This window comes from Oncorhynchus kisutch, linkage group LG27, assembly GCF_002021735.2.
Source record: "Oncorhynchus kisutch isolate 150728-3 linkage group LG27, Okis_V2, whole genome shotgun sequence".
In the NCBI taxonomy this organism is placed as follows: Eukaryota; Metazoa; Chordata; class Actinopteri; order Salmoniformes; family Salmonidae; genus Oncorhynchus; species Oncorhynchus kisutch.
Genome location: NC_034200.2, coordinates 22,418,875 through 22,439,602, shown reverse-complemented (window position 1 = coordinate 22,439,602; position 20,728 = coordinate 22,418,875).

The following is a 20,728-nucleotide window of genomic DNA, read 5'->3' as shown; positions in this document are numbered from 1 at the left end:
AGGAAGGGTACCAAAAATGTTTTGCAGCATTGATGGTCCCCAAGAACACAGTGGCCTCCATTATTCTTAAATGGAAGAAGTTTAGAACCACCAAACGCTGTCCGCCCGGCCAATCTGAGCAATTGGGGGAGAAGGGCCTTGGTCAGGGAGGTGACCAAGAACCTGATGGTCACTCTGAGAGAGCTCCAGAGTTCCTCTGTGGAGATGGGAAAACTTTCCAGAAGGACCACCATCTCTGCAGCACTCCACCAATCAGGCATTTATGGTAGAGTGGCCAGACGGAAGCCACTCCTCAGTAAAAGGCACATGACAGCCCACTTGGAGCCAAAAGTCACCTAAAGGACTCTCGGGCCATGGAAACAAGATTCTCTAGTCTGATGAAACCAAGATTGAATCTTAGTTCTGAATGCCAAGCATCACGTCTGGAGGAAACCTGGCACCATCCCTACAGTGAAGCATGGTGGTGGCAGCATCATGCTGTGGGGATGTTTTTCAGCGCCAGGGATGGGGAGACTAGTCGGGATCAAGGGAAAGATGACCGGAGCAAATTACAGAGAGATCCTTGATGAAAACCTGCTCCAGAGCGCTCAGGACCTCAGTCTGGGGCAAATGTTCACCTTCCAACAGGACAACGACCCAAAGCACACAGCCAAGACAATGCAGGAGTGACTTCGGGACAAGTCTCTACATGTCCTTGAGTGGCCCAGCCAGAGCCTGGACTTGAACCCAATCGAACATCTCTGGAGAGACCTGGAAATAGCTGTGCAGTGACACTCCCCATCCAACCTGACAGAGCTTGATAGGATCTGCAGAGAAGAATGGGAGAAACTCCCCAAATACACAAGTGTGCCAAGCTTGTAGCGTCGTACCCAAGAAAGCTCAATGCTGTAATCGTTGCCAAAGGTGCTTCAACAAAGTACTGAGTAAAAGGTCTGAATACTTATGTAAATGTGATATTTCAGTTTCTTATTTTGAATAAATTTGTCATTATGGGGTCATTATGGGGTATCGTGTGTAGATTGACGAGGGAAAGAAAATATTTAGAATAAGGCTGTAACGTCTCTCCTTGTCCGTCCAACATTTCCCCATCTCCCACCCCTTTTAATGCGACTATCCTGATGCTTCTTCCTCTTTTCCCCTGCCCCGCTACAAAGTTTCTCCCTGCAGTCACTGAGTCTGAGGTGCTAGAAGAGCTACTGATACTTGACCCCAAAAAACCATCTGGGTCATGGTTTAGACCCTTTCTTCTTTAAGGTTGCTGCACCTATCAGCGCTAAGCCCATCTCTGATATTTTTACCTGTCTCTCCATTCTGGGGAGGTTCCCATTGCTTGGAAGGCAGCCACGATTCCTCATTTATTTAAGGGGGAGATCAAGCTGATCCAGGCCTATTTCTATTTTGCCCTGTTAATCAAAAGTGTTGGAAAAACTTGTCAATAATCAATTGACTGGCTTTCTTGATGTCTATAGTATTCTCTCTGGTATGCAATCTGATTTCCGCTCAGGTTATGGATGTGTCACTCTAACCTTGAAGGTCCTCAATGATGTCACCATTGCCTTTGAATCTAAGCAATGTTGTGCTCCTATTTTATTGAATTGGTCAATGCTTTTGATACGGTAGACCATTCCTTTTTTGTGGTCCGGCTAAGGAATATTGGTGTCTCTGATGGGCCTTTGGTCTGATTTGCTAACTATCTCTCTCAAAGAGTGCAGTGTATAAAGTCAGAAAATCTGCTGTCTCAGCCATGGCCTGTTACCAAGGGACTACCCTAAGTCTCAATCCTAGGCCCCACGCTTTTCTCAATTTACATCATCAACATAACTCAGGCAGTAGGAAGCTCAGTCAGCCATTTATATGCAGATGATACAGTCTTATACTCAGCTGGCCCCTCCCTGGGTTTTTGTGTTAAATGCTCTACAACAAAGCTTTCTTAATGTCCAACAAGCTTTCTCTACCCTTAACCTTGTTCTGAACACCTCCAAAAGAAATGTCATGTGGTTTAGTAAGAAGAATGCCCAGCTCCTCACATATGTGATGACTACCTCTGAGGGTTTAGAGCTAGAGGTAGTCACCTCATACAAGTACTTGGGTGTATGGCTAGACAGTACACTGTCCTTTTCTCAGCACATATCAAAAGCTGCAGGTTAAGTTAAATCTAGACTACCCATGCTAGATTGCGGAGACATCATTTATAGATCGACAGGTAAGGGTGTTTTTGCGCGGCTAAATGTTCTTTACCATTTGGCCATCAGATTTGCCACCAAGGCTCCTTACAGGACACATCACTGCACTCTATACTCTTCTGTAAACTGGTCATCTCTGTATACCCGTCGCAAGACCCACTGGTTGATGTTTATTTATAAAACCCTCTTAGGCCTCCCTCCCCCTATCTGAGATATCTACTGCAGCCCTCATTCTCCACATACAACACCCGTTCTGCCAGTCACATTCTGTTAAAGGTCACCAAAGCACACACATCCCTGGGTCGCTCCTCTTTTCAGTTCGCTAGAGCTAGCGACTGAAACGAGCTGCAACAAACACTCAAACTGGACAGTTGTATCTCAATCTCTTCATTCAAAGACTCAATCATGGACACTCTTACTGACAGTTGTGGCTGCTTCGCGTGATGTATTGTTGTCTCTACCTTCTTGCCCTTTGTGCTGTTGTCTGTGCCCAATAATGTTGGTACCATGTTTTGCGCTAGTACCATGTTGTGTTGCTGCCATGTTGTTGTCATGTTGTGTTGCTACCATGATGTGTTATCATGTCTTGCTGCCTTGCTATGTTGTTGTCTTAGGTCTCTCTTTATGTAGTGTTGTGTTGTCTCTCTTGTCGTGATGTGTGTTTTGTCCTATATGTATGTTATTTCTTTTTCAATTTGTCATTTTTAATCCCAGCCCCCGTCTCCGCAGGAGCTCTATTGCCTTTTGGTAGGCCGTCATTGTAAATAAGAATTTGTTCTTAACTGACTTGCCTAGTTAAATAAAGGTTTGATAAAGTAAATAAATAAATGTAACAAAATGTGTAAAACGTGAAGGGGTCTGAATACTTTCCGAATGTACTTTATACCATTCACAAGTCAAAGCAGCCACAGACACAGTTGTATTATCTAACGTTAGCCCCCCGATCCACCCCAAAATGTTGGATACAGTGTCAGACAGATCAAACTATGATACATACATTATGGTCAGAGCTTGCAAGATCCACTATCATTGATGGTATAGCGTCTATCTTCAGCATTAGCTTCCTGGCATGACCCATCGAAAGTTCTCCCCAATTTATTTAAAGCGACTTCGCTTTAAATGTGCACTGCACACGTGTGACATGATCGTAATCACCATCTCTCAATTACCCTGTCTCTTTTCAGAACAGCATATTCAAAAACAGGAAGCAGAGGTACCTACTTATGGCTACTTTAGTCTGACCTGGTGTATTGTCCCTGGAGGCCCAGCCAACCACAGTAGGCCTACTGCTGGAGGCTGGAGCCCTGCTTCAATGTAACGTCTATCGCCACCACCCCAAGGCAATGTGACACATGAGTTTTCTATGAGCTGAGCAGCTTGAACTCCCTGGTGCCTGAAACCATAGCCCCTTTAAAACAATACGGTAATTAAGAGCGAACACATGGACATGAAAACTGTAATGCTAGTCCTCTCCTTTCTTCCACCATTGTTGTTTTGTAACTTCAAACGTCAAATGGTAACAGGACACTGAGGTGATTTGACCATGCTGTGAGGAGTGGAGATGTGGGTTTAGAGACTGCTCCAGGGACTTTGGGGCAGGATAACCAGGCAAGGCTGGTTTCTGAGGCTGTGAGAAAGAAAGTTTCCCTCACATTACACCGTGGCCCCTGAGAGGGTCTTGTTCCCTCTGAGGATAGTTTCCTTACTTGCATGGCCCATGGCTTTTTTCACAGGCTATGAATCTCCTCTTGAATGAATGGGACAGTGCTCGCAAGACTAGGATATATTTACCATATCCTTGTTTGTTGACAATGTCTTCTTTCTCTCTGAATGGGTAGTCAGTTACGTAAGGGATAATCCAAGTGGGGCTATGCGTTCTATGGAAAATAATGCACACCTAACTTCACTTTTTGTGAATTGCCAAGCATTTATGTATTCTGAACAAATATATAAACGCAAATGTGATTTGATTTGAACACGCAACAATTTTTACTGACTTACAGTTCATATAAGGAGATTCAATTGAAATAAATTCACTAGGCCCTAATCTATGGATTTCACATGATAGGGCAGGGGCGCAGCCATGGGTAGGCCTCGGAGGTCATAGGCCCACCAACTGGGAAGCCATGCCCAGCCAATCAGAATGAGTTTTTGCCCACAAAAGGGCTTTATTACAGACAGAAATCCTCCTCAGTTTCATCAGCTGTCCGGGGGCTGGTCTCAGACGATCCCGCAGGTGAAGATGTGGAGGTCCTGGGCTGGCGTGGTCACACGTGGACTGTGGTTGTAGTTAGCATGCCAATTGCACACTCCCTCAAAACTTGAGACATCTGTGGCATTGTGTTGTGAGACAAAACTGCACATTTTAGAGTGGCCTTTTATTGTCCCGAGCACAAGGTGCACCTGTGTAATGATCATGCTGTTTAATCAGTTTCTTGATATGCCACACCTGTCAGGTGGATGGATTATCTTGGCAAATGAGAGATGCTCACTAACAGGGGTGTAAACAAATTTGTGCACAACATTTGAGAGAAATAAGCTTTTTGTGCATATGGAACATTTCTGGGATCTTTTATTTCAGCTCATGAAACATGGGACAAACACTTTACATGTTGCGTTTATATTTTTGTTCAGTATAATAAAAAAATGCACATAAAGCACATAAAGGCTTCATAATTCATAAAGGTCATGTTAACTGACTGCTATTATCTCATAGAACAAGACGTTTAAGTTCTCCTAAGCCTGTGTTAACCCCAGACCTTGTTTTCTGTGTTTATTACAAAACCCTATTCTTTCCCCATTCATTTTCCACATAGGGATGGCTGAACGAACCAGAGATAACTCATTTCCGGGTTTTAGGACTACAAGCTGGCGAGCTCTATTGCCGTGCATTATAGGGAAATTATGCACACTCTAGAATGCCCTTCAAGCCAATCAGAAACGAGTATTCAACAATGCCACGGTATAATTAAGCAATAAGGCCTGAGGGGGTGTGGTATACGTATGGCAATATACCACAGCTAAGGGCTGTTCTTATGTACAACGCAATGCGGAATGCCTGGATACAGCCCGTAGCCATGTTATATTGTCCATGTACCACTAACCCAAAAGATGCTTTATTGCTATTATAAACTGGTTACCAACATAATTAGAGCAGTAAAAATACATGTTTTGTCATACCCGTGGTATACGGTCTGATATAGCATGGCTGTCAGCCAATCAGAATTCAGGGCTGGATCCACCCAGTTTATAACTTCCTTTATGGACTTTGTGTCCGTTTGAAAGACGTTAAAATATATTTCCTCCAGCGATACTACCGTAGAAACATTGACTTTAATATCAACTCTTTTCCTATACTTGACCCAGAGGTATAATACACCATTTGAATTCAAACATTTCAATTAGCCCTATGCCATGACTATATGGCTCATAGATAGTTTGTACGAAAGTATAAAATACACTTGGGAATCATAGTCAAGTAACACAAAGTATGTACACCTGGTGCAATTGCCTCCACAAACCCTTGACAAATAGACTTGATCTTCGACCGCAGAACAACAAAAGTGCCCTGAAGACATGGAGCAATTTGTTACGGTGCTGCTCAGAGGTGTTGCCTTCCTCTAGCATACATCCCTTTTAACTTGACCTCCTTTCACCAGTCACTTTCCCAGAGTGACACTGCTCCAATGATAGGTGACACGTTGTGCTCTGTGTAATTGTAGCTGCTTCAGAAACTCTCCGTCTCTCTCTTTCTCAGTCGGCGTCGTCATATTTAAAGCAGCACTATACTTAGGGGAGCAGCAGAGATCAAACAAGGTTCTGTTTGGAGGCGGTGGAATTCTGAAGCTCTGGGCAGCGAGGATTTCACTTTGAAGGATCAGGGGAACATTCTATGGGTCAGTGGCCATCGTGAGTCACTGCTGCTGATACATACAAGTCACATTTTATCTGATTAAAAAACAAAGGCTTCATGACAAACAATTTATTTTCATAAAAGATCACCCCAATTAGAAGATTCTTGCATTGCCGAAATATTTATAAACACTGCCTTATATCTGGTATTGTAATACTGACAGGCCTTATATTGTAGTATTGACACAACTAAGTACAGCGTGTATAGTTTTATCTGTGTTACAATAAAGGCTCAATCAGAGTAGTATTACAATATCAGATAACCATAAGTGTCATAACCATAGGGGGCACAGGAGCACGTGCCCCCTCAGATACTGTATGTCCAGTAAAACATTTTTACATTTTTTATAATAATTTTTGTTGTGGTTGTTTCTCTGTAAAACTATTAACCACCTAGCAATTTTTTGAAGTTGTCTTTAGCCCAGTTAGATTCCCAATCTCCCACCTTCATAACTAGCTACCAAGAAGCCATTTCAGGCTATCAATCAAGTTAGAGTAGCTAGCTTATCTAACTGTCTTACCTGGCATAGGCATAAAAATAAACATTTGTTTGTTTGTTCATAAAATTAAGCATAATGATTATGGCTTTAGATTGCAGGAAATAATTGTTTCAGGCCAAATTCACCAACTTCCACCCCCTCTTCATGTACTTTGTGCCCCCTCAGATTTTTGGGGTGCATAACACCCCTGCAGATAACAATACTGCTTATAAAAACTGAAGCTATCTTTTTTCATGGGCAATAATTGTTTAGTGGATGAATACAGCCCCTCACAGCAAAAACCCACTTGATGGAGCAATCATATAATTACAAATTATATGGGACACAGGTTTTTTAGGGAGACAAAACTCAACGGTTATTATTTCTAAATAATTGTGAAGCCAAGTAAAAGCCTGGATATATTTTGGTTTGAATCAGATACTCACACAAGCACTCATCAATGGCCTTCACAAAAAGTATAATGTGAGATTATACCCCAATCACCCCAGACCATGACAAAACCTATGGTAAAAAGACTACCCTCCTTCACATGCTGTCATAATTATCACTCTTCACTATCAGTATTATGTAGATGAACATGCATTCAAAATATTATTTTCAAATACACTTCTTCTGTTTACAAATGGTTCACTATAAATCTGTTAGGGAGTTATCTGGCTTGTTGACAGAGTATTTACTGTAGGATGAATATAATACTTCCATTAGTCTGAGGGAGCTATGGAAAGTGAAGACTGCTAGCTTCATACCACATAGAAAGTAACTCTCTCCAGCCCCTTTGGAAATTGGAAGCCCCTCCACTCGCGCGGCCATGGAAGAGGTCAACCCACCTTTCCATCTGGTTCAGGGCCTGCCACTGAACTGTGGTTATTACACCTGCGATAGGTCAGCCTGCACACGCACACTGAACCCCAGAATAGACACATATACTGCTCTTTGGTGATAAAGACCTATACTCAGAAACAAGCAATAAACTGTAAATATTTACAGAGGCATTTATCTACTTGTCAGAATAGAAAACAAAGTTACATGATGCATACAAATAACTCACTTTAGTGAGTCATGTTCACGTTGTTTCCCGAAATGCAATCAAATGGAGTGAAACTCAAATGAAAGCAAAGGTTTACATTTGATTTGATTCGTTAGGATCTCCGTTAGCATAACAAAAGAAATACATAACACACAAAATACTTAACAATTTACATACAGTTCATTTAAAAACCTTATCATGTAGTGTGCGTGTGTGTGCATCGATCAGTTACATTTCAGTACGTACACACAACAAGTAGGTCATATGGGGGAGAAGTGTTGCTTTATTTGTTTTTTGAAACCAGGTTTGAGGTTCACTTGCGCTATATGAAATGGAAAGGAGTTCCATGCACTCATGGCTCTGTATAAAACAGTATGTTTCCTTTGATGGATCTGAGAACTATGAAAAGACCCCTGGTGGCATGTCTGGTGGGGTAAGTGTCAGAAAAATAAGTTTGTGATGTGCTTATTGTGTTGCTTATCAGCATTTACCTGCATTGTGGGTCTTTAGGGCTGTTAGGTGTATCAGAACAATGAACAATTCTCACTGTGTTTCAGAAAACGCCTTATTCTGTCATGGCCTATATCACAAGATCTACAAAAAGCTGACTCAGGCCATACCAACAGTTATGACTCTGTTTGTAAGCATGTATTTGGGTGTACATCTATCATTGCCATGTTCCTAAGTGGGTGTCTGTGCACAATTCTTTACGATGAATCAATCAACTGAAAGAACACGCCCAAATATACCCTAAAGCATCCTCAGTTGTTCCCGGGGAGACTAGAGTACCGATAGGAATCTCATCAGAGCTGCAGGGAAATAACAGCTTTCTTCCTTGGCGTGGCCCTCATCTACCTGCCCTTTCTTCAAAGGTGAGGCTACCCCTTGCTGAGTCTGGTCTGTCCAAGCTGCTCCTATCCCAGGATCTCCTGTGGAGCTCACAGAGACCTGCCCAGGTCAGTCTCTCTCTCCCTCTCTGTGGGTCGAGTGGACAGTTTAAGGGGCTGTATTCTAATGTGCCCCCATTGGAATCTGGTTTACAGTTTAAAACCAGTTTACAGCTGTTTAAACACTACATCATAGCATCAGTAAAATGTCTGAGTTGTTACAACCCCAATTGATTTAGATGGCTATTCATATTGAAATTAGGTCCACTTACAGTATTGCTGTACTGAATGTCACGCTTCTGTAGCTACAGTAAATGTATCACCAAATATGACTATTACTACATAAAGTGCACTACTCTATAGTTGGAAAATGTTGTTGTCGAATCAAATATAAATAGAATGCAAAATAGTCAGTCTAACATGAGTGATCACCATTGCCTGCGGCCGACAGGGCAGACAGCATCGGTAATTTAGGGGCTAAGTAAATTACAGGCCAGAGTGTATGGTGTGGCCGAGGGCAGGGGGCCAGAGCCTAGCTACCTGCCCACAGGTGTATGGGTCTGGCTAGTGGACGTGTCCCCTGCCGTGCAGTGTGTTGGTGGTGGTGTAGGCCCAGGCCTGGGGCAGAGCAGGGTTGGGGCAGGGAGTGGAGCTGCCTGCTGGGGGTCATAAGGAGCCCTCCTCCCTTCTCTGCAGGGTCCCTTACTACAGCACCGGCCCCCTGCAGACCTTTAAACCTGCCTGGATGCTTCAGCACACACACAGAGGTGAGTCTCTATCTAGGTGCTCAGCACCACTGCCAAACACTCTTTTATACCTGTCTAAAAGGGAAACTAAGAAATGCACATTGATGCTTAGTGTAATTTAATGTAATATTTCTTATATCAAAACTAACATTGTGTAATGTTTTCAGAAAGTTCTAAAGAAAATTCTTGGTTAGTGACTAAATTGTGCTTGTTAGGACCTATAACTTGCAATTTTTTCTGTTTTCTTTTCCAGACATATATACATTTGGACAACTATTGTAATGTTTAGTTTTGGTTAAGTTAGACATTCCTAAATCAGTTTAGTTGATTAAAATGTGTTTATAAATGTGTTTCTGTCTATTACGTGACGGTTTAGCGATTACATCATGGAACGTGTTACAAAAGCAAACTGATGTTGTCTAACCATTCAACTTTAACTGTCGAGCGGTTCAGTTTATTGTTATAATTACTCCATAACCACATACAGGTCTCAGATATTCCTCTTGAGACGCTACAATAACTTATTTTTCTTTTAAATAAATAACAGGCTGTCAACAGAAGTGCCGCGCACGCATCGGTAAATGTTGACGCTTGTGATAAGAGTTCAAAAGAAATCAGTTAAAGTAGTCATGGATTCCTGCATCTATCCTGGCAGGGAGGAGATGTTTCCACGACTGAGCTTCAAATGCGACACAACGTGTATAAGTACCAATATAACAGAACGGTCAATGTTCCAGTGGACCAGATGGAAAGATTGAAGCCAAAAACAACACTGAGTTTTACAGCCAAAAGGGCAGCAGTAATTTCCCTTTGATGCCACTACCAGCACACTGTTCTTAGGGGAACAGCTAGTGACGTAAATATACGCAAGTGACAAATATGGATCAGCTAGAGCAGAATACCCTTAACTTCACTAAGACCTATTCTGACCAATTACATGTTCTGAAATAGGATCCGAAATAACTATGCATTATCGACGCCATAGATTAACAATGCAAATGCTGCTGCCAAATGGACAATCTAGAGATTTAAATCACATCAGATCCTGTTGGACAGTGGGGATAGAATTGAAGAATTGAAGTGGGGTCATTGGTTTGAACGAGTTCCTAAATGGCAAGCTGTCAAGCAGATAGGTCTTATGCAAGTTCAGGCTGAGTTGGTAAGGTTACCTGTAGGTTTCCTTTCTTTAAACCTGTTTAGACTGTGCCCTGTCTCAGGCCTTGAGACCTGGGTGAGGCCAGCTGGATACTGACTACAGGTGAGCTAGTTGGTGGCTGAGTCATAGGGGTTAAGCCTTGTAAAGCAATAGAAAAGATCTGCATTTATATGCTATTAACAAATTGTTGGATGTGTCATCAATTACTTGTCACCTAAGCCAAAAACTCAAACATGTGTTCTTAACTAACTTAACTGACTTGTTAAATCAAATTTTAAAAAAGGTTCACCTTTATGCGTCTTGATATAAAGTGGCTATAATGCACATTTATCATGGCTAACATTGAAGTAATTTCATGATGTGTAACGTGGCACATGGATTACCGACATACTGTGCATACAGTAGAACTAGGCCTACAAAACCATAATGGCGCATGATAGGACTAATAGTGGAAGTAGGCCAACATGAGAGCTATCAAGCTACTTCTGACCAGGAGGTTGATTGAAGCCTACTGATTGATGGCCACTGGGTTGGGGACTATTGGTGCCACTTGTCTGCTCTGTGGGCTTCCCAGCAGTGTGCCAGCAGGCTTCCCAGCAGTGTGTCAGCAAGCTTCCCAGCAGTGTGCCAGCAGTCTTCCCAGCAGTGTGCCAGCAGGCTTCCCAACAGTGTGCCAGCAGGCTTTCCAGCAGTGTGCCAGCAGGCTTCCCAGCAGTGTGCCAGCAGGCTTCCCAGCAGTGTGCCAGCAGGCTTCCCAGCAGTGTGCCAGCAGGCTTCCCAACAGTGTGCCAGCAGTCTTCCCAGCAGTGTGCCAGCAGGTTTCCCAACAGTGTGTCAGCAGGCTTCCATGGGATCTCCCCCTGAAACAGGAGTCGGGAAGGGCTGCACACTGAGGAATGTTGTTGCCATTTAAGCGGCCATTACTACCTGCTAGCTCTCTTTCTCCCTGGCCTCTATTGCCCGGGGATTCAATTGGATTGGAGCTGTAAACCCTTGTGTTTCATGGGGCTGGGCAGGTAATTGAAGTAAGGCAGGCCCTCATTCAGGCTCCGTGGGGGGCTACAATCACAGACCAGCCCTAGCCTTTGGCCTGCTCTGCCAGGAGCTAAAGAGGGCACAGCGGGGGAACCTATCAAAAACCGCTGGTGCCTTGCTCCAGTTCCAAACTCACACAACTGGATTCCAACTCCTTCTATACCTGTTTGGTCTTGTATATTGCACCTGAATAAGGATTTGTGATGTGTGGGGACAAAGACAATGTTACTAAATAAGACATTTTTACTAAATGAACTCCATCTGTATATTAAAACGTGGGTTTAGTTTGACTGTACTCTCTGGGCCAAATCAGACAAAGAAAGCGAATATGATTAATTTAATATTACTCATAATTTACACAGAGAAAGTTAATATTTTATTCATTAGTCAGGACTTGGCAATGGAGCTCCCTTTACACAGGTGGAGTTTCTATGGAAGAAAAAGTTGCAGGGGCATCATGCACCCCCAAAATCTGAGGGGGCACAGAGTAAGTGAGGATGATGGAGAATTTGGAACTTTTCAAACACCTGAAAAAGCTATTTCCTGCAATCTAGAGCCATGCTTAATGCTATGTAAAAAATGTGTACATCTTTCTGCATATCTAAGCATACCTCTTGAGCTGTCTGTATCCTCCTGTCTGGTGGTTCTTTTTTTAAAGAAACTAAATATTCTTCTCTGCAACTCAGCTAAAATCTGGGTAAAAATGTTAAGGAATGTGAGTCTTATTCAGTATATGTAGTACTTGCTTGCTTTTCTAAGGTCTATTAAATTTGCCTGCAGGCATGCCAGCTTAAGATAGTTAGACAAGCTAACTATTAACTTGATTGATAGCCTGAAAAGGCTTCTTGGTAGCTTATTATGAGGTTGGGAGATTTGGAACCTATAATTGATCAAATTTACTTAAGTATCAAAAGTAAAAGTATAAATCATTTCAAATGTCTTATATTAAGTAAACCAGATAGCACAATTTTGTTGTTTTCTTTATTGACTGACAGACAGGGGCACACTTCAACGCTCAGACATAATTCACAAACAAAGCATTTGTGTTTAGTGAGTCCGCCAGATCAGAGGCAGTAGAGATGTCCCTCAAGAAGGACATGAAAGAAAGTCCCCACCACACCAATCACATGCAAATGACAACAAGTAGGTATAGTTTCACCTCTTCAATAGTAACAGAAACAGCCAAAAAGCAACAGCAAATACTCTCAATAATCCCACTGTGAATAAAGGATGTGCTAAAACAAAACAGAGAGGTTCAAAGAGTTCTGCATTGTGTTCATAAAAGGGCTGGGTCCTCGATGTTAAGGGCTTAGGAGTTAGACAATGAACATCTCAAATGTCTATCATGAGGTGTCTCACATAGCATAGGCTTGAGATAAGAGGGATTCTGAATGCATGGGTGTTCTGTATGGTCACAAGCTTTGTATTAAGATAAACAAGAGTTTTCTAGAAAGCCCTAGGAAATAGTGAACATCACACTGATTTTAGCATGTCAGTAGAACGACTGATCAAAGTTGATACAAAGGCTAAACTCACGCTCCTCTTTTGGCTCTTCTCTGTGTTTTCACAGCTGGCCGTCGGTGGTTGTTTCAGGCTGAGGTGTAGCATCATCATCCTGGATGGCAGACAGGGGAAGATGGGATGCCCTGCCTTCCTGCCCTGCCTCCACGCCACCAGCTGCCTGGGTCAGGTCTGTAGAGAGAGGGGCAGGGCAGTCCCAGCCAGGCTTACAGTACCTGGCTCTGGTTCTGGCAAATAAGCTGATTAACAGTGAAGAACCACTATCACCTCCTGGGACACATTGTAGGAGAGGCATGGAGTATAAATGCAAACAGTCAGCTGTGTGATAAAGCTGTTTTCAAGTAATATGTATTATATAACATTAAAGGTCCAATGCAGCCATTTTTAATTACATTTCAAATAATTTCTCTGTAACAATTATGTACCTTACTGTGATTGTTTTCAATTAAAATGGTCAGAAAGAAACAAGAATAGGTTCTTTGTAAAGAGTAATTTCACAAGCAAGAATTTAGCTTAGGCGTGGTCTGATTGGGGACGGGAAAACTAGCTGTTATTGGCAGTGAGGTTTGGAACTCTCTTTCTTATTGGTCTATTAACCAATTTACCGCCTGGCAATGTTGCCAGGCAGGCCAAAACTCCACCCCACCAAAACAGGCTGAAATTCAGTCTTTTCAATCAGCTTTTACACTAAATGGGCATTATCATTATTTTCACAATTGAACAGTATTAGTTCAACCTCATAGTGTGAAAGTATATATAAGACACAGGCTAATCTAGTTTTTGACTGCCCTGGGCCTTTAAAATGTTAATTCCATCTCTTTATCCAGCCTGTATGTACAGTTGATGTAGATTACAATTTATGAGCAGGTCTGTCCTCACCATTCAAGCATAGTGAACAAATGTCAACACTTTAATTATATATTTTTTAATTTATACTTTTTTAAACCCCTTTTTCTCCCCAATTTCATGATTTCCAATTGGTAGTTACAGTCTTGTCCAATCGCTGCAACTCCCATACAGACTCGGGAGAGGCAATGGTCGTGAGCCGTACGTCCTCCAAAACACGACCCCGCCAAACCACACTGCGTTTTGACACAATGCTCGCTTAACCCAGAAGCCTGCCGCACCAATGTGTCAGAGGAAACACCGTACACCTGGCGACTGTGTCAGTGTGCATGCGCCCGGCCCGCCACAGGAGTTGCTAGAGCGTGATTGGACAAGAACATCCCGGTCGGCCAAACCCTCCCCTAACCCGGACGACCCTGGGTCAATTGTGCATTGCCTCATGGGTCGCCCAATCACGGCAGGCTGCGACACAGCCTGGAATCTAACCAGGATCTGTAGTGATGCAGCTAGCACTGCGATGCAGTGCCTTAGACAGCTGCGCCACTCGGGAGGCCGTCAACACTTTGATTTGATTGAACTTTCCAAACAGACAGAGGTAAAGGTAAGGTTTAAGTGTCCCAAGGCAGCCTATGGGGCCACTTAAAGGTGTTGTATGGAGGCAGAGGATAAGCGAGATCAGGGGATCCCTGAAGGCATCAGCAGCAGTGAGTTCCACGAGAGTCAGGTAAAGATCAGGATCTGGCCATGTCTGGACTCATCGGCTGCAGGGTGGTGGGTACACAGTCAGGGCCTGGGGCTGCCATGATGAAGGAGAAATACCTCCACCATCAAATCAACTGGTTGTGAGTCTGGTCAAACTGCATTTTTACCTGCAGTAAAGGCCATATATACAGTAACTAAGCTAAAGTGACAGTTTCATGTATGTTCAGAGTATAGCTGAACCGGAGCTATAATGTTGAGGGAAGCCACTTCCCTGGTCCTCTAACCACTGTCCTGGTAACACAACCTCCATTTTAGTGTAAAAATCAGAATATGAAGGATGTCTCCTTTTGATAAAAGCCCAACTTAGAGCAATAGTTTGCATTACCCCCTCATTTTATATATATACAGTTCCAGTCAAAAGTTTAGACACACCTACTCATTCAAGTGTTTTTCTTCATTTTTTTATGAGGAGAATGCTAAGAGTGTGCAAAGCTCTCATCAAGGCAAAGGGTGGCTACTTTGAAGAATCTCAAAAATGATTTGTTTAACACTTTTTTGCCTCATGATTCCATATGTGTTAATTCATAGTTTTGATGTCTTAACTTTTATTCTACAATGTAGAAAATAGTACAAATAAAGAAAAACCCTTGAATGAGTAGGTGTGTCCAAACTTTTGACTGGTACTGTATGTGTAACATAGCCTTATGTGGCCAATTCCTTATATAAAGCAGAAGACATAGTAACAATAACTAACATAGATTTATTCTATAGAACAAACAATGGAAGTGTCAGCTATAAATGGATTCATATCTCATAATAGCGCCTCGGCTACAATAAGAGTTGACCCCCTGCTATGGGAATCATGATCCTTATCTTCTCTATCAGCTTCCCAAAGCACCCATTTCCTGCATGCCCTCACACTACTGACAGTGGTAATAACAGTCCTGCAGCAGGCAGTGAGTTGAGGAAGCCAGCTTTGGTCTCTGAGACTTACCTCCGAGCCATGTCTGTCAATCTGCCTGACCCTTAGCTTACACCTCTCAGCCTGTCAGTCCTCAGCCTTACCTTACATCACATACCGAATATATCATTAAGAGACCCTATGAACATGGCCAGGGGCCAGACAGAAATGACTTGGCTTCATAAAGAAAAGCAATCTCAGAAAGGGGCCACATAAAGAGGAGCATTCACAATCTCTGACTAAAACTGACTCCGTGTACATGTTTGGTACCACTTAGGCCCAATTCCCTGATAATATAAACTGTATCACTTTGTAGTCAGTTTAGGTAATAAGGAAGAACATAACTTGATTAATAATCCATAAATGACAGTTCAGCTTTATCCAACCCCTCCCACACACATGAGTTTCCAGAAGCTGCAGCAGAGAAAGGAAGGTATAAACATGCACATTGTCTATGTGCTCTCCGTAAAAGAAAAACCGATTACACCATAATTGCATCCAAGAAATGATACCTTATAGACAAATAAAGTAATATAGTGTATAGTGTTGGAGGAGCATGTTGATGCGGTACATTTCCAATCAACCCGCACCATTTATTTTCCCATTAGCCTGGAGCCTTACCACAAAGTACCAAGGCAAACATTCCCCTTTTGATGTCATTAACAGGCTGACACTGACACTCGGCTCAGATTGCTCACTGCTGACAGGGTGCGTGAGGAAGTATGTGTCTGCAGGGGCATATGCACGAGGACCAGGGGATTGCTAGAGCGTTAACGGAGTCCAAAGGTCTCGGCAGAGACGGAAATGGGCGGCCCTTGTGTTTCCACAGTCATCGTAGTGAGTCGTTCTGTACTTTGCAAGAAAGAGCCTCGCCCATTTCATTGCATTGGGATCTGAAGTTGTAGCACTGCACAAGTACTGGAACTGTACTGTCAATTCTGAACACATTAGATATCCCTCTGCAACGGAATCCAAGTATAATCTGTTATGGGAGAAATTTGGCTACTGCTTGCTGTGGGTTTTCACCTCCCGACTCCCTAACCGGGGACGAAAAGTGGGGAAACCCCTTGTTTTCTGTTCGCTTTGTGTGGCCTATAAACTCTGGATGCAGAGGTAGAGTAGACACGACCACAAAGTAGCCCCCTGTTGCCATGCGTTACGTAGTTAAAGATCTGAGGTTAACTGATGGAGACATGCAGGCTAACGGAAGGGGACCTGGTCCCCTAGCGGCAGGCAAGCATCAGAGGAGGAAATGCCTCTGTTCTGGAGACCATTAGCTAGTTGCACATTAGGGGCGCATGAACTACTACAAGAACATGATCATCCACCATCTCCGCAGTCCTCACACAGACAGGTCAGGAGGCTAAGAGTTCACCACAATAAGCTGTAACAACAATATGCAGGTAGTGACACAAATGCTTCAAATCAAATCAAATTGTATTGGTCACATACACATGGTTAGCAGATGTTAATGCGAGTGTAGCGAAATGCTTGTGCTTCTAGTTCCGACAGTGCAGTAATAGCTAACAAGTAATCTAACAATTCCCCAACAACTACCTAATACACACAAATCTGATCGTCTATGAAAGCCAACTGACATTTACTCCTGAGGTGCTGACCTGTTGTGATTATTACTATTTGACCCTGCTGGTCATCTATGAACATTTGAACATCTTAGCCATGTTCTGTTATAATCTCCACCAGGCATAGCCAGAAGAGGACTGGCCACCCCTCATAGCCTGGTTCCTCTCTAGGTTTCTTCCTAGGATCTGGCCTTTCTAGGGAGTTTTTCCTAGCCACCGTGCTTCTACACCTGCATTGCTTGCTATTTGGGGTTTTAGGCTGGGTTTCTGTACAGCACTTTGAGATATTAGCTGATGTAAGAAGGGCTTTATAAATAAATTTGATTTGATTTGAAATCTAAAGGGATGGAATAAGAATATGTAGATATAAATATATGGATGAGCGATGGCCGAGCAGCATAGGCAAGATGCAGTAGATGGTATAGAGTACAGTATATACATATGAGATGAGTAATATAAGATATGTTAACATTATTAACGTGGCACTGTTTAAAGTGACTAGTGATCCATTTATTAAAGTGGCCATTGATTGGTTCTCTATGTAGGCAGCAGCCTCTCTGAGTTAGTGAATGCTGTTTAGCAGTCTGAGGGTCTTGAGATAGAAGCTGTTTTTCAGTCTCTCGATCCCAGCTTTGATGCACCTGTACTGACCTCGCCTTCTGGATGATAGTGGTGTGAACAGGCAGTGGCTCGGGTGTTTGTTGTCCTTAATGATCTTTTTGGCCTTCCTGTGACATCCGGTGGTATAGGTGTCATGGAGGGCAGGTAGTTTGCCCCTGGTGATGTGTTGTGCAGACCGCATCACCCTCTGGAGAGCCTTGCGGTTGCGGGCGGTGCAGTTCCCGTACCAGGCGGTGATACAGCCCAACAGGATGCTCTCGATTGTGCATCTGTTTTTTCAGGGTTTTAGGTGACAAGCCAAATTTCTTCAGCCTCCTTTTTACAGTCATGCTTAGTACGTGAAAAGGTATTGGCCTGTACATGGTTGGTTGGTTGATTATAGGTTGATTATGCCCGGTACTGTTGAGACACCTTACCTGAATTACAATCTATACCACCAGTACATCTTTGTACACTCATTCAGTTCCCCCAAAATACACACACATAGGCTATGTTTATACAAGGCAGCCCAATTCAGATATTTTTTTCAGATATCTTTTGACCAATCAGATCAGCTCTGAAAAATATATTTTTCTTTAACTAGCTAAGTCAGTTAAGAACAAATTCTTATTTACAATGACGGTCTACCAAAAGGCAAAATACCTCCTGCGGGGATGGGGGCTGGGATAAAAAATTAAATAAAAATATAGGACAAAATATAATTCATGAAAGAGAGACACCACAACACTACATAAAGAGAGACCTAAGACAACAACATAGTATGCCAGCCACACATGACAACACAGCATGGTAGCAACACAACATGACAACAACATGGTCGCAATACAGCATGGCAGTAGCACAACATGGTAGCAGCACAAAACATGGTACAAACATTATTGGGCACAGACAACAGCACAAAGGGCAAGAAGGTAGAGACAACAATACATCACGCGAAGCAGCCACATCTGTCAGTAAGAGTATCCATAATTGAGTGTTTCATTTTTTTAATTTAACTTGGCAAGTCAGTTAAGAACAAATTCTATTTACAATGACGGGCTACACCGGCAACGCCCTACAGAACCTCCAATCACTGAACGGTTATGATACAGCCTGGATCTGAACCAGGGTGACTGTAGTGATGCTTCTAGCACTGAGATGCAGTGCCTTAGACCACTGCGCCACTCGGGTGCCCAATGAAGAGATGGAGATAAAACTGTCCAGTCTGAGTGTTTGTTGCAGCTCGTTCCAGTCGCTAGCTGCAGCGAACTGAAAAGAGGAGCAACGCAGGGATGTGTGTGCTTTGGGGACCTTTAACATGATGTGAAAAGATCTGATGTGATTGATCAAAAGACCAATTAGTGGGAAAAAAATATCAGAATTGGGCTGCCTGTGTGGACACAGCCTTAAGGTAATTTTTGGGCTGAGATCTGATTACAATATTTGGAAAACAAACACTCAGCAAAATCAAACACTTAGCAGTCATGGGTTACTCTGTTCAAACAGATCCAAACGGCTCTTGTTAGAGGCACTTTAGGTTGGTATAGATATCAGGTTTCCAGATTTGCCATAGCACATAGCAGCCGTTCAAATAACAACTAACCATGGCCTACCACAAAGTATACTAACAATACACATGAAAGGTAGATGGAGCACCTGATTTGAACCCATGTGACATCAACTCGTCTTTTGTTGTGCCATAAGTAGAGAGGGGGAGCGAGATGGCGGGAGCGAGAGTCGGGGAGTGAGAGGGGGAGCGAGAGGGGGAGCAAGAGAGAGAGAGAGAGGGAGGTTGGGTTGCTCATAACTTTTCTGGGATATCGTAGGAGATCTACCTGTAGCTGTATAGTGCAGAGGGTTCAGAAATCTTGAATATGTCCTTAGTCCATCACATGGAAAATGTGTAGAATTGCAGGAAATGTGCTTTAAAATGTAAAATGTTTCTCTCTGCTAACAAGAGGGGGGAGAAAGGTTTGAACAGTTTGGGGTGGCATGGGTTCCGAGGTGGGGGTTTGTTACGACGCCGATAAATGACAATATCCATCTAGACCTTTGCCACCTAGGAAATTTGTGTAAACGAACCTTCTCAAATAGTATTTAGAACCCCTGATGTGGAATAAACAGGAGTTAGCCATGTATACTTGCTAGCTTGGAGTCAAGCCAGCTTTATGGGAGTTCCTTGCTCTCTATATTTGGGCCCATTCCGAGGTGTGGTTCTCTTGGCTGGTGGATAAGCCTTGTTTATAGAGGATGGCCACTAAATTAGACAAGTAATAGTTAGTTATTAATACATGTGCAAGGGATGAAGTGAATGTGGGAATGGGTGTGGCAGTCCTCGTTGCATGAGAAATGGAACCATTATCTCACGTTTGATTGTGAACAGTCCAGTACCACAGGTACTGTAGTCCCACGGTGATGCTCATCTTGTGTCTTCATTGATTAGCAGCTCATTAACTGCTGCAGCTATTAAAGAGAATATAATGTATGGTAGACTGTTGCCACACTTACACAGAAAGCCATTGTTGAATTATACAAATTCTATGTCACCTTGCTTCGTTGTTTTACAGTCCTATACCGGTAGTATGTTTCTCAGTCCAAACCCGATCTTATTGACAGGATGATGACTCACGCGTAGGAAACTTAAGCTGCCTTTTAGGGTCCCCACCCTTACTGTTCTGCACCCATACACACCTCTACATTGCCGTCTCGTCTTCTCATTGGTCCGTCCAGTGGCAGAAAACAGCAGGGCTGAGGTTGGAGAAGAGGGTGGAGCTCGTCGTGAGTCATGAACCGCTATGCCACTCTCTACAAACCGAACGCTCCCTTGCTATCTTCAGGTCAGTTGTTTCTATGACGATAGATTGACAGTTTATCATCTGCTAACAAAATCCAGCAGAAATGAGTCATACTGTACTGGTCACATGCCTTGCTTGTCTTTATCTGCAAAGACAGTACTTTGGTTCTCAAAAGCCCTTTCTCAAAATTGCATGCTTAGTTTTGATACTGTTCTTGTTAATGATCACACTATTGTTTTAGAGTAAAGCAATTAAACAGTCTATTCCACATCAG